This window comes from Bos grunniens, chromosome 23, assembly GCF_055505025.1.
Source record: "Bos grunniens cultivar Pamir isolate PY7600 chromosome 23, Bosgru_T2T1.0, whole genome shotgun sequence".
Taxonomy (NCBI): Eukaryota; Metazoa; Chordata; class Mammalia; order Artiodactyla; family Bovidae; genus Bos; species Bos grunniens.
In genome coordinates, this window is record NC_141187.1 from 15,465,836 (window position 1) to 15,479,924 (window position 14,089).

At 50.7% G+C, this 14,089-nt stretch overlaps 1 long non-coding RNA gene across 5 annotated transcripts in view; it reads right to left on the bottom strand.

Annotated features, from left to right (window-relative positions):
- Nucleotides 1–2,184: 2,184 nt before the first annotated feature.
- Nucleotides 2,185–14,089, bottom strand: part of LOC147346752 (uncharacterized) — a 35,460-nt gene continuing 23,555 nt past the window's right edge. For 4 of the 5 annotated variants that reach the window (XR_015152705.1, XR_015152701.1, XR_015152704.1 and 1 more), the window contains 3 exons: nt 12,241–12,353; nt 4,604–4,839; nt 2,185–2,731 (listed from right to left, as the gene is read on the bottom strand). This is a non-coding gene — a long non-coding RNA (uncharacterized LOC147346752). The remainder of the gene's footprint in view (nt 2,732–4,603; nt 4,840–12,240; nt 12,354–14,089) is intronic. The other variant, XR_015152702.1, reaches the window with a different exon arrangement.

The window sequence follows — 14,089 nt, forward strand, 5'->3', positions numbered from 1 at the left end:
ACCTCTGACAGGGGATTTTGGCCTGAGAACCACAACCTTGCCAAACCCCCTTTAGCATGTATAGAGGCCTAGGGTGTTCCAGCCAACCTCCCTTCTCTCTTTCCTTCATTCATCACCAGTTTTACTTTGCAGTCTGAGGACTCTTCTAGCCTTTACTGGCTCCGTCTTTTTCTCCTTTAGGGTCTCCCCTACTAAAATCCTTGCACATTTAATTCCATCCTAGCACCTGCTTTTTTAAGGACTTGAACTAGACATTGTCTGTGACATGTCCATTCTGACCCAAGGTTAGAAGGTGGTGTGCAGGCAGAAAGGGGCTATGCTTCATCAGGCACCTTGGGGAGCAAGGAGACTCTACTGGCCTGGGACAGGAGGGGGTGACCCAGCAAGAGAGGGCAGTGGGAGGACAGTCCCAAGGACAGAGGGAGATGAACAGCCAGCGCCTGGGAGGACCCTGGAAACCGCACCGCTGAGACAAGCCCCTTGAATGCATGAATTGGTGCTAAGTCATTTGGGTGAGGTGCTTCATACTCCTTATCTCTATTTCGCATGGTTGGTACCCTGAAGTCACCCACATTGTATTAAAAATAGCTGTGTACACTCCAGTGGCGGACAACACTGCTGTCCATCTTTCCATTTCTTCAGGTGGTGGCTGCAGGCACTTACAAGGAGCAGAGATGCCGGGTACCCGGCCTAAGGGATGCCTCCAAACCCCATCTACTGCCTCAGGGATGATTCAGGAACGTCTCAGACTACTTCGTCCCTGAAGCATTTTAGATCAGCTCTGTCTCTGTGTGCCTTTCTTTCGGTTGGCAGGAGATCGCCCTCCATGGAAAAGTATTCTTTAGATTCTCCAAGAAACACAGCACTGGTGGAAGGAGGCTCTTCAGCTGCCCTTGAAGCCATTTCTTCCAACCTCTCTGAGGGTCAGGCTAGGCCAAGCATCCCTGGAAAGATATCTCAGCAGGGGAACCAGCCTCCTAACCAGGTGGGGAGGGCTGGCTCTCTGAACCCACTGCCCAAGCTCCCAGTGGGCAGACACCCAGATTATCTAGAGGACTGGTTCTCTCTGCCCTCAAGGGCTCTAACAGGCTAGATAAAAAATTTCCCTCCAGATCTTTCCCCCTGTGCATTGCATCACTGGGTCCCCTTTCCCTCGAGCCCTGGTTGGGTTTGGCCAGTGGGAGGCACTGGCGGGGAGTAGGGGAGAGAGGACTCAGGGTCCTGGTCTCCTGGCCCTCTCTCAGTGGTGTTGCTGTGAGCCGGCCACATCCCTTACCTGAAGGTCACAGCTCCGCTTCCCTCGGGGTTCCATGTGACAGCCCTCCCCTTGGCCTTCCTGACCTGGAGGGGAATAGAACCCTCTCCCCCACTACACTACCATCCGCTATCTCCCTTTCCCTGCCTGCAGCTTTGTAAGTGTCCCTTTATTTCAATCTCCTCAAATGACCTGATTGGAGGTGCCATCTGTTTACCATCAGGACCCTGATGGATGCACCTGATCTCCCTGAAGAGGCACAGGGACCTTTACCAGCTCACTCACGCTCCAGCTCTCCTCATGATGGCTGTGTCCCAGCCCTACTCTCCAGGAGAGATGCCTTTCTCCGGGGCTGTGTGGAGGAAAGGGTAGTTGACGAGCTGGGGTCAGGCACTCCAGGCTGCTGTCCTCCTGCTGACTCAGGTGTGACCTGAATCAGTCCCTCTCTCAGGTTCTGCTCTGCTCTGCTCTCTGTAACAGCATTGATGGTCACACCTGGTGGCTCTGCCCATGACTGAAGCCCAGGGTTCCTGTGGTTCCAGGCTCACTCCTTGGGCCAGCCGGTCACATCAGTGAGGACCACTCCTGCACTGGGGGAGGGGGTCCAATGACTCAGACCTTCACTTCTCCTCCTCTTGGGGACAAACAAGATCTTCCCCAGGAGACACACAAACTACCCTGTCCCCTGACTCCTAGGACACCAGGGAGTTGAAGACAGGATCTAACTTTGGCTTCTGAGGGCTTGGATGGGAGAGTTGGCAACCTGCTGACCTCCGAGTTAGAAAGCAGGGTGTGGGACTTCTGGGAACTTCCTGCCTCTGCAGAAAGCCTTCAGGATCTCAGAATATCCAGAAGGAGATGAGTTACCCAATTAAGTATCTGAGGCTTCCTCGAGACTGAATAAGTTTGTGATGAAACCATCCAACATGGTCCGTGAGACTGAACGTTCTTATTTGTGAACAGGTGAAGATAAATTCATAGAAATCACTGAAGCAAAGTGACAAATTGAGCAGGGTTCTGCACCAAGACTCAGCCTCAATGGTGGGATGAGTGTTCTTGCTGGCAAGGGACAGTCCTTACTGGATGTGTGGAGAAGGGGGTTGGCTGCTGAAGGGCTGGCAGGGGTGGTGAAGGAACATGTATCAGCCAGGTTCTGTGCAAGAAAAGGGATTGAAGACATGGGATTAAGTGCCTGAACATCTCCAAGAAGATCTGGAACCATGTGGGCTTCAGTCGGGGTCCAGGACCCTGGAGCTGACCTATCAGTGGAGCTGACCTATCAATGGAGCTGTCCCCAGAGGCCGTCACTGTTGAGTTCAAGACCCACAACCGTGATGCAGGATCCAGGGATCCAGACTCAGGAAGCCAGCCCCGCAGCTGTGTCCCCATGCCCACTTGTCTTGAACCATTCTCAATGCTGGTGATCAGCTGCAATGTGATTTTCAGCTGCTGTGTCCACCGCCGTTGTTTCTCAACCTGAGAACAAGAATAACGGGCATCTGAGTACTGCTGCAGGGGGGAAAAGCCACATCTCTACAACCTCATTTTCCAGCAGGAAAATAGCCAAAGGCCTCCAAGTCACCTTTGTCCCTCAGATCTTGCGCAAGGACATGGAAATTAGAGAATTTAACCCACACACAGAATGATAGCTACAAAGAGGTCTAAGAAGTGTCAGTTTTAGCTTCCCAGCCTTGGCAGGGCAGGGGACACCCTAGAAGTAGTGGGGAATGGAGGGTGGACAAGCTGCTCCATCGCGCCCCCCACAGACAGCCTCCTATTAGGAGGAGGCTGTGGGCCTGAGTAAAACTCCCCTGGGGGCAGGCTGTTCTCTTATCAGTTCAGTTCCTTGCGTAGTCATGTCCAACTCTTTGCAACCCCATGGACTGCAGCACACCAGGCCTCCCTATCCCGTTCTCTTATACCTTCCCCAAATTTTCCTCTCAGAAAGGGTTATGGAGACCCAGTATGGCTGGATCTCATGTCACACCCATGTCAAAACAAATGGGGCAATAACTTGTATACAGATTTGATCTAGTAATTAATTGTATGTGGTGTGAAGAGTGTGAGTGGGTGTGTATGTGCGTGTGTGAAAGAGAGCGAGAGAGAAAAGGGAAGAAGAGACACAGACACTGGTGTTTTTGTTCTCTGGAGTAATGTTGATATTCAACCGTTCAAATAATTTCACGTCCCCAAGATAACAGAGGTTTCAGACATACAGAGACTTGGGTTTAAATCCCAGGTCTGCCACTCTGTGACCCTAGACTAGTTGCTTGTCTTTTCTGAGCTCAGTCTTTTCATCTGTAAAGTGGAACTAATGACATTGACCTCACAGGGCTATAGGGAGGAATAAAGAGATGAACCTGAAAACTTTGCAGTTCGGTGCCTGGCATATGCACACAGGGGCTCCAACATCTACTCTGCTGTCCTGGTCAGCACATTTTGCAGGAATAGCCAGTGCCCATGGCAGGAAATTGATTGTCCCTCCAATAAATATCAACTGCTTCATGGTGTTCGAGAAGCAGACATGATGGCATTTCTTCCCTTGTGCTTCAGGGAGCCCTCCACAGACCCTCAACACCTGGTGTTCTAGGCGGCACACCTTTCCAGAGATAATCTCTTCCAAATGGCAAGGGTCATGAGGGCAGCGCAGGGAGGAGGAAGGGCAGTGAGAGGTCCTCAGACAGTCACAGCAGCAGGCGTTTTTACACTGTAGGTCAAGACCCATCAGTGAGGAGCCTTGGCGGTTCGGTGGTGGAATTCTTGCCTCCCATTAGTGGGGAACAAAATCAATTTAGAGGGTTGTGACTAGTATTTGTCCAAGCAGAAGAGGATGGAAGGAAAAATAAAAAGAGACGAGGCAGGGGATAAGAAAAGAGACTCTGGGCCTGCATCTTAACAAGAGCGCTGTTTTGAGAAACTGTTGTTTCTGTTCATAGATTGTGTGTGTGTGTGTGTGTGTACTAGGTCACAACGTGCAATATACATTATTTGGATGTGTATAATGACTAACAATGGTTGTGAACTAGTAACCAAGAGAGCTAGCCCCTTTTCAACGGGGACAACTCTGATGACCAATCTGCTATACAGCTTGTGATGAAAAGGGGTTTGATGGAGAATAACTTCACTGCCCCAGAGATAAATGTTTACGAAGAAGTCTCTAAGCCCTGGGCTGCTCATGCCCCAGGTCCTGCGGTCACTTCTGGTGGCCGCAGGGGACCCCACATCAGGCTGCAGGCGTGGCCCTTTAGAGCCACGCGGTGGCCGCACACCCTCCGGCCCCCTGTGCCCTCCCCCACCCTGCTCTCCTCCTGCCTGCTTCCTTCTGCCGCTCCTCTCCTGCTGTCTCACCTGCTGCTTCCACGGCTGAATGACTTCGTGTTCTCAGCCAGCAGATAATTCCTGTCACTTCACAGTCTGCACATGGTTGCCACTGCCGCCGCCAGGCCTGAGCCATCTCAGGCTCTCAGGCTTGCTCCTGGCCCCGCTGATGGGACACGGGAGGCACCAGGCCCCTTGACCTTTCCGAGCCTCCGTTTCCCGGTCTGCACAGTGGGTGTGATGATCAGCCGTGCCCAGGCTGCTCACTAACACAATAGAAGAGCCACACAAGATGATAGAGCGATTCTCAAAACCCACGAGGTCCTTCCAGGAGCCGGCAGGTTGAAGGGCTTTGGGGCTCCTCACGACCCTCCCTGTCCTTCCCCATCCTCCCTCCCCTCAGAGCAGCCCGTCGAAACACTGGGTTCCTACTCCATGCCCTGCACTTTAGGAAACTTGTTTTGGAAGGAAAGGGCCAATGGGAAACAACTCTCACCTCCTGGATGCCCAGTACTACCTCAGCTTTGATACTCTCTAGTTTCCTTACTTTGAACCCCCTCCCCCAAGTTGAAGGGCCCTTCCACTCCTGCATACAACTGGTTGATTGCAGGACAAATGGAAACGCTTTAAACCTGTAACGGTATTCATGAAAAGTCAAAATGAAAGTCACCCAGTTGTGTCTGGCTCTTTGTGACCCCACAGAATATACAGTCCATGGAATTCTCCAGGCTAAAACACTGGAGTAAATAGCCGTTCCCTTCTCCAGGGGAATCTTCCCAACCCAGGGATCAAACCCAGGTCTCCAACATTGCAGGCAGATTCTTTACCAGTTGAGACACCAGGGAAGCCCTATCCATATCGGAATGTAAACGGCTCAACTCTCAGATGGATAAACAGGATCACTGCACTCTCTCATCTGGTTTTAGACAATGTGGTGCCTCACATCAAGCCCCCCCACCCCAGACAAGGCTCTGAACTGGGTATTGCAGATGCATGGTGGGCCCAGAGATCGAGGGAAGCAATCTCCTGGGACTCAAACCAGGAATCAGATGCTTAAGACACAGGAAACACCTTAGAGTGACTGTCCAACCGAACCCCTGTGATGATAGACACGCTCTAGTCATGCTAATAAATAGTAATACAACAGCCACCAGCCAGGCGTGGCCACTGAACACAAGTGAGAGTGCTTGTGTGACCAAAGAACTGAATTTTTCATTCTGCTACATTTTACTTAATTTCCGTGTAAGTGAAAACAGCCATGGGTGGCTAGTGGCTATCACACTGGACAGCACCACCTGATGTCTCCTTCTCGGTCCTCCTCCTCGATTTCCCCCTGGGCGTCTGGCCTGAGTCACTGCTTTCCACATGGGACACTCAGTCTGAAAGTGGTGAGCAGGAAGGTCTCCTTGATCCCCTGGGCCCACCTCCAGCAGCCCCACGGCCTCCCACCGTCCAGCATCCAACAGCCTCTGAATCCGAGATGCAGCTATGATGACAGCACAGACAGCAGCCAGGAGAAGGGGAAAGACAAGAGGGTAAATACACATTAAGGAAACCAACACGAAGATTAAGTGATTAAGGGAACAGGGCTCCTGCTGAGACAACCCTGCCTAATGAAGCATCACAGACGTCAATCTTTGCACCACGACACCCTATGCCGGGCCGGGTTCCCTCCCAGCCAAGGAGCCGCCACTTCTTCTTCGGGAGCTGTGGGTCATCTGCAGCCAGTGACCCTTTCCCTCCCAGTAAACCATCTTCCAAGGTGAGCTAGGTAGGTGCCAACACATTTTTCCATGATCCTTTTCAAAATAAACAGAAGGAAGCCAGGCTACATACAACCATGATCGGGGGCACCCAGCATGAAATCAAAGGGCCGGTCCAGGAGACGGGGTGAGACCAGGACAAACCTGAGAGCTGCGGAAGTCAGACCCACCTCTACTGGGAAACCTCTCCCCCAGGTAGGTCACTTACTAGGACTCAGCTTTCCCATTTGCTATGTGGAGTTGATGGTTACATTAACACAGGACAAAAGTCTATGCCTAGTGCTCCGTGCGATGACTGGCATATAGTAGGTACACAAGGTGTGTGCTGAACTCATGGCTTCATTGATTAATTCAGCTGTACAACTGGTAATTATCAGCAGTGGCCAGCACTCCGACCAGACATTATGTATGGCCCTGTGGAGAACATCATGCAGTAGAGGACCTGCTTCTGGGATGAATTTTCACTTAGGAGTGGAAAGAATCTTATTTCCCCTGCTACTCACTGCAGGGAAGGCTGATCTCTTGTGCCTTTCTGCTGGCAGAGAAGCCCTCAAATACTCTGGTTTATAGGCATCACCCTGCTCCCAAAACACGTGGAATCTTTGGGCCTCAGTTCCTTCACCTGTAAAATGGGGTGCATCCCCTTCCAGCTCTGCAGCTCAAAGATCCCACAGCCTTCCTGCAGAGGGAGACTTGAGTGCGCCTGGGGACGCATCAATTTCTTCTTCCTTGCCTCTGGAGCAAAGATTCTGATTAGACTGGAGTGACGGGAGAGGGACACTGCAGCCTTCTCCTCCCTTCTTTGTCTTCCCCGCTAGTCCCAACTAGCCCCTTTCATTCCTCAGCTCTGAAGGGGAATTTGCATATTAATTTGAAAATGAGATCAGTTATTAGCCATAACCTGTCTTGTATCATCCAATGCATCTGGACCTGGATTAGATTCAATATTGCCACAGAATAAAGATGGGAGGGGAAAAAAAAAACGAAATAATTTAAACTCATTATTTTACTAATCCTCCTGCTTGGCTGGGCTCCCCGGAGGTGAGTTAGGAGGTAATTGAAAACACGGAGATGCGCTGAGAAGACATTTGAGATGAACACTGCCAAGCCACGCTGTGGAACACATGGGACTTGATGGTTTTTCCCTCTCATTTACCCACAGGGAAGGGAGGAACATGGTGGAGTGAGGCAGAGACAGACTCCAAGAACACCAGGGTAGGTGGATGGAGTTTGAGGGCACAGGGCCAAGTGCCAATGAGGCCAGGGACTCGGCTTCAGGTACAGTGCAGGGGAGTCTCTGCTCCCCAGAAAGGTTCCAGGAAAGGGGGAGAGGAGGATGCCATGAACCCCTCTCCTACAGACCCTTACCCACCCTGCTCCTTCTGTGCTCTGTGTAGCCTTATGCCTAAGAAAGTGGTAAACTGAGTCTGCAAAGGGGCAGCTCAGTCTTGTTTTGTTTGATCTGATGGCACAGTGCCTTTTTTTAGAAGATGAGTTTAACACCAACACTGTCAAATCAGGAAATTTCACACAGAGATTAAAATCTCTGCCTCCCTTGCCAATGCAAACCTGGGTCTGGTTTCTTGAAAGCAGTGTGGGCTGAAGCTGAGTAAAGATGCCCACTAACATAGGTGGAGTTTGGGGTCCCTAAGAACCATCAGCAGGGCTTCCTTTCTTTGTTATCTGCCTCCATGCCCCCGCTACCCCCAGGCATCTGCGTTTGCAATCTCATATTTCAGGGCATAAAGGCCCTTCCCTTGCAGCTCTCAGGAAATGGATCTGCTGCAATGCAGATAATCAGAATCCCAGACCCATCTCCCTCCGGGTCAGCCATATAAGGGCAGGAGCAGGGAACTGATGTTTCTAGAACACGCACTCAACCAGGTGCTGGGCCAGGCTAATGAGAGATGAGAGAGGTGGCTCTTAGTGTGGGGAGTCTTAAAGAGGACATGGCTGTGTCTGTATGAAAAAACACAAACCAAGAAAGAACTTCCTGGCAGAGGTTCTGAGACAGACTGATCTGGGTTTCTCTGCTCTGACGGAGCTCCCTAGAGACAGGTAGCTCACGGCAGAGGACTGGATACAGCCCCTTGTGGGTAGATGGCATCCTGACCTGTATTCCAGGAGCAGAAGCTCTGCAAGGCTGGGGAGAGAGCCCAGGGAGGCATGAAAACACAGCGGTCTGGACTGCAGGCCAGGCTCTGCCAGCAGTTCACTTTGAAGATTGCCCTGGGGCAAACTGCCAAACCCTTTCTGGATGCCAGCTTCCTCAACCATAAAATGGAACCGCTGGTGCTTCTGGCCCTCCCTCTTTCCAGGAGCCAGAGAGAGTGATGTGGAGGGATGGCAGAGCTGCCAGGGATGAGACCAGAGCCCCATCTCTTCCAAGTGCTCCCCACCCTCTCCCCTCCTGAGTATGGGACACCCAGCACCACCCACAGGGGACCCATCTCCTGCCACAAACCAAATGCTTGGATATTAGCTCTGTCTACCACCACTGTAGCTGCTGCTTAATTAATCCCTAATGAAGAAAGCAGTGTGGGTCCCTGCAGAGGCAGACACCGCCCTTCCTGCCCACTCCCCAGGCCTGCACTAGTTTTATAAGTTCTCTTCTAAGGCTGCACCGTGAGCAAGGCAATTATCCTCTCTGGGCCTCAGTTTGTTCATGTGTACAATGGAGAGTTAGACCATCATTCAGAAGCATATTATTTTCTGTTTCTTGTCTGTATACCATTCCCCCACCAACTCCATCATCTGAATCTCAAAAAAAAAAAAGTGGGCAATAAAAAAAAAAAAAACATATCTGGTTTTTTATCAATTAAGCCCTCTAATCACGTGTGAATCATTTCATTGTTTCCATCCAACCGAGCCTCAGCTCTATGAATGGGGGCAGAGAGTCCCTTCTTCCTAAGTGACTCAAGGAAATGAAGCCAAGTAAACCTCTAGCTCATATCTCAGCACTGTGATTCTTGCAGGCTTATTAGGGAACTTGGAAAATGACCGGTGGTTGACAAGATCTCTGATGGGAAAAGAATGAATCTTACATTTGGGTTTCTGTTGCCACAGAACAGATCCCATGAATCACTGCTGGATCATCACCCAGTGTGCTTTGCTCAGCCCTTATCGCCAGCATCAGGCTTCTTTGTTTAGGAGCCTGTCTCCTCAGCCAGGAAGGGAGCGGCATCCTATTGGTCCCTCCAATGTCTGCTCCACAGCAGGCTCTCGGAGAATGATTGTGAATAAAGAAATGAATTATGTGTAATAGCCTAGAAGCATTAATCCACTGAGGATGAGGACTGGGAGGCTCTGTCTGGTTTATCTTCAGTATCTTCCAGTGGGGCCGGCCCTGCCAGGGGCTTCTGCAACACCTGGTGTGCTGGGCCTTCAGGTTAAGCCTTGCTTGCTCCCTTTGCCAGGCTCCTCACGCCCTGACCCACTGTTATGCATCATAAAACTTCGGTGCTCTGGGCCAGGATCAGTGAGCGAGATACTTGCTAGGCTGCAAAATTTCAGAGGGACACCAAAAAAACCTAGTAACCAAATAGCATGTTAATACAATATTTCTAAAAATGAAATGGATACAAAAAGTGTCCGTGATGAACAAAATATCAGTATTTTAAAGAAAGGCAAGATCCAACCCTACACTTGCAAAACCCTGCCTCACTCACCTCCACCTCCACTTAAGAGTCTTTCAGGAGATAATGCTTCAAAAGTAGCAAACTGGGAATCTGGTAGTAACATTTCCATCTGTTGGCTATGACATTGACCTCTTGGTTTCCTGAGGTGTAGTCTGGGGTACTGGTTTTCAAATGGGGGTGGGGGATTCCAGTGTGTGACATCAGGGCCCCTTCCCCCACCAGCCCAATTAGAATTTAAACTCCCCAGACAAGGCGGCCAATGAAGCCCCTGCCAGCTGGTCTGGAAGACGAGCATTTTAAAGAGAGCCAGTTCGGCCAGGCTGGTCTTGCGGTGGCCAACAGTGAATGTGATGAGCTAGTCATGTACTCCATCCCTTGAAGTCAGGTTCTACCATAATTCTGCTGCCTAAACGCCGTGGGGTGCTGTGTGCTCCACGCGACAGGGCACAGGTGCTGAGAAGGTCCTTATGGGTCTTCTGAGCCTCACAGCACAGGGAAAGCCTGGGTCCCCCATCCCCAGGGACATCTGGCGATCTCTGGAGGCAATTTTCATTGTCATAATTGTGGAGGAGGATGCTATTGGCATCTAGAAGATAGAGGCTAGGGGTGCCCCTCAACAAGGAATTATTCAGCCCAATCTGTCAATAGTGTCAAGGTTAAGAAACCCTGGTATAGAGAAACCAGGAAAAATTAGTTCAGATCAACCTGGCTGACAAATGAGGGACAATCCCTGCTTCTCTGATTCGTCACTGAAAGGCAGTCACCTCTCAATCAGCCCTCTAAGTCCTGAAAGCTTTGTGGTCAGTTCCTCTGTCCACATGTAGGATCAACCCCAAGCATTTATGAGAGAAGAGTTTGTAATTTCCTTAGGTACCTAGAGGTTTCCTTGGCTTTCAGAAAGTCCCTCCTGAGATCTAACCTTAATCTCTCCTGCTGCAGGTCAAGAATGTTTGGTTTCCCAGAGGTCTCTCTTCTGCTCCATCCCTTTTTGAGCCTTTGAAATAACCTACCATAATATTGCTGATTGAGTTTCCCTGTTCAAGAAGGGGAAAACAGCTCAGATATCATGAGGAAATGGCAGTTCTGCCTCCCTAACACCTTATACATACTGAGATAAGCAAGCACCGAGGTACCTCTTACTTCATCCAGGCAGCCTGTGTCGGGTTCATTATGATGACCCTCAGGCTCTCAAGTCAGGGCTCACAGGCTGGAACAGAAACCCCTCTTTGCCTCAAAGTGACAAAATTCCTAATACACAGATGGATCCTGTTTGAGAAAGAGCCCGGGGAGAACCTGTTTCTGTAGACTGGATGAAGTGGGTCTGCTCACCAGAGTCATCCCTTCCCTCAGCAAACACTTGCTGAGTACTTCCTGTGTCCTGGGGCAGTGACGCTTAACCCTGATATACCTTAGAATCCTCTGGAGGGCTTGTTGACACAAAGACCCCTGGGGTCACCCCCATTGTGTTGCATGAGGCTGGCTGTAGCCTGCAGTGGACCACTCACCATAGCAGAGGCAGGAGTGAGCGGTGGGGACAAGAGGGCGTGAAGTCATAGAGAAGAGGTGTCTGGAGCAATCTAGGGGTTTCCCAGGTGATGCAGTGGTAAAGAACCCACCTGCCAATGCCAGGAGATATGGGTTGGATCCCTGGGTCATGAAGATCCCCTGGAGGAGGGCATGGCAACCCACTCCAGTATTCTTGCCTGGAGAATCCCATGGACAGAGGAGCCTGGCGGGCTACAGTCCATGGAGTCGCAAAGAGTCAGACACAACTGAGCACCCACGCATGTCTAGAACAATCCACCCCTTGAACCACTCAGACCTTCCTGGGCCTTCCTCCCTGTCCAACCCATCGTCGGGTTTTCTTCACAGTGGTGGCTGCCTACAATCTCTGTCAAAACTGAATACAGGAAGGTAAGTGAAACTTGCTATAGTTTCTGTGATTGCAACTAGTCCTGAGACCAAAGCTAACATCCATCATCTCCCTCCTCCAGCACACATGTTGGGATCCCTCCGCCTTGGCCTGCTGGTCTGAGCTGCTCTCCTGTGAGATACCACTGTGCCTCATCTCAAGGGCTCTGTGCTCTCAGCTGCCCTGCTCTTGTCAGGCTGCTATGACTGCAGTTGTATTTTACCATGACCAGGCATGGAAACCCAGGAGACAGCTCAGCAGATTCTTGAGTTCTAGACAGGTTCCTCCCTGCTCATGACATGTACCAGCAACCCCAGCTCCTCATGAGGGTCAGGGCCAGTTACTCCTACTTACAGAGTCTCTGCTTGCTGGTCCACTGGCAGGAGGAGCTCAGACTGACCACGCTGTGGTTGCAGCTTCTAGCACAGCATGATCCACTGACAGAAGCATATCCCCTTCCTGGGAATCTGACAGAAAACAAGGTAATGAGCACAGAGAGCAAAAAATCTCAAAGTGTTTCCGTTCGCTGAGAGTGATGGTGAGAGGTGGGCCATTCATCAGCCACGGGTTCAGTCTGCATCCTCGTGGATGGCACCCCAGAGCTGAAGAGCACGTCAACTGAGCTTGTCTTTCCCATTTACCTTCACACACACTCATGCATGTGTAAGAAAGAAAAGAAAGGAAGTGAAGTCGTTCAGTCATGCCTGACTCTTTGTGACCCCATGGACTGTAGCCTGCCAGGCTCCTCCGTCCGTGGGGTTTTCCAGGCAAGAATGCTGGAGAGGGTTGCCATTTTCTTCTCCAGGGGTTCTTCCCTACCCAGCGATCAAATCCCAGTCTCCTGTGCTGCAGGCAGACTCTTTACCGTCTGAGCCACCAAGGAAGCCCTGGTGTGTACGTAGGCACAAATACACGTTCACATGCTCACACACAGCCACGTGCAAGACCACAGACAGAGGCCTTTCCCAGCTCTGACATTCCATTTCCTATGAGATGTCTCCACCTACGCCCCAGTTCTTTCCATCCTCTGGTCTCTCTCGGACCTACTCTCCTCCAGCCTGTAGGCAAAACCCTAAGAGCACACAGCTGATTCTGGAGGCAGAACAACTACTGTCCTTGCCCCTCCTTGAGGATAACATTCCATCCAGTCCAAGACTAGTGTTCGACTTCCAACTCAAGGCTCTCTCTGCTTCATCAGCCAGCCCTTACTCCATGTAATACTGTCTCAGACACCTCCGTGTGCCGCTCACTCACATTCATATATGCTCACACACACACAAAGTCATAATACCCTTCTAGCATATACCTACTTGACCCAGCAGCCAGGCCTCAGCTAAAGCACGTTCATTTAAACCATATGTTATATAATAAAAGAATCTGTTCCTGGGTCCTGGGAGGGAACCTCAACATGTTGGGATTTCCCATGCTATTCATGGTGGGCCCTTAGACAACACCCGAGTTTATGTTCACAAAATGACTCAGGATGCTGGCTGGCCACTCCAGAAAGATGAAATATTTAATTAGATGGTTGGGGCTTGGAGCCACATATCAGCCAGAGCTCCTGGGAGGGACAGTGGACTAGAGATTGAGTTCAATCACGTGGCCACTGTTTCAATCATGTGCACATGATGGAATCCCAGTGAAAACCCTGGACACCATGGCTCAGTGAACTCCTCAGATTGGCAACATTCAACATGAGCTGCAAGAGCGATGCATCTTGAGGACACAGAAGCTTCACGTTTGGGGCCCTCCCGGACCTCCTCCGTGGCTTGGGTCGGGGGGAGCTGGTCCTGATGTGTAGCCTTTATAATACAACTGTAGTTATTACATAAGTAAGGCACTTTCCTTAGTTCTGAGTCACTCCAGTGAATTATTCAACTCGATGAGGTCATGGTAGCCTTGGGTTTGTAGCCAGTTGGTGAGACGTACAGGAGGCTCTGAGAACCCTTCAGACTGGGGCTAGTGTCTGAAACGAGGGCAACCTTGTTGGATGACGGTGCCCTCAATTTAGGGAGTCTGACCTAACTCTGAATGGTTAGCATCATAATTGCACTACATGGCACCCCACTCCAGTACTCTTGCCTGGAAAATCCCATGGACGGAGGAGCCTGGTAGGCTGCAGTCCATGGGGGTCGCGAAGAGTCGGACACGACTGAGCGACTTCACTTTCATTTTTCACTTTCATGCATTGGAGCAGGAGATG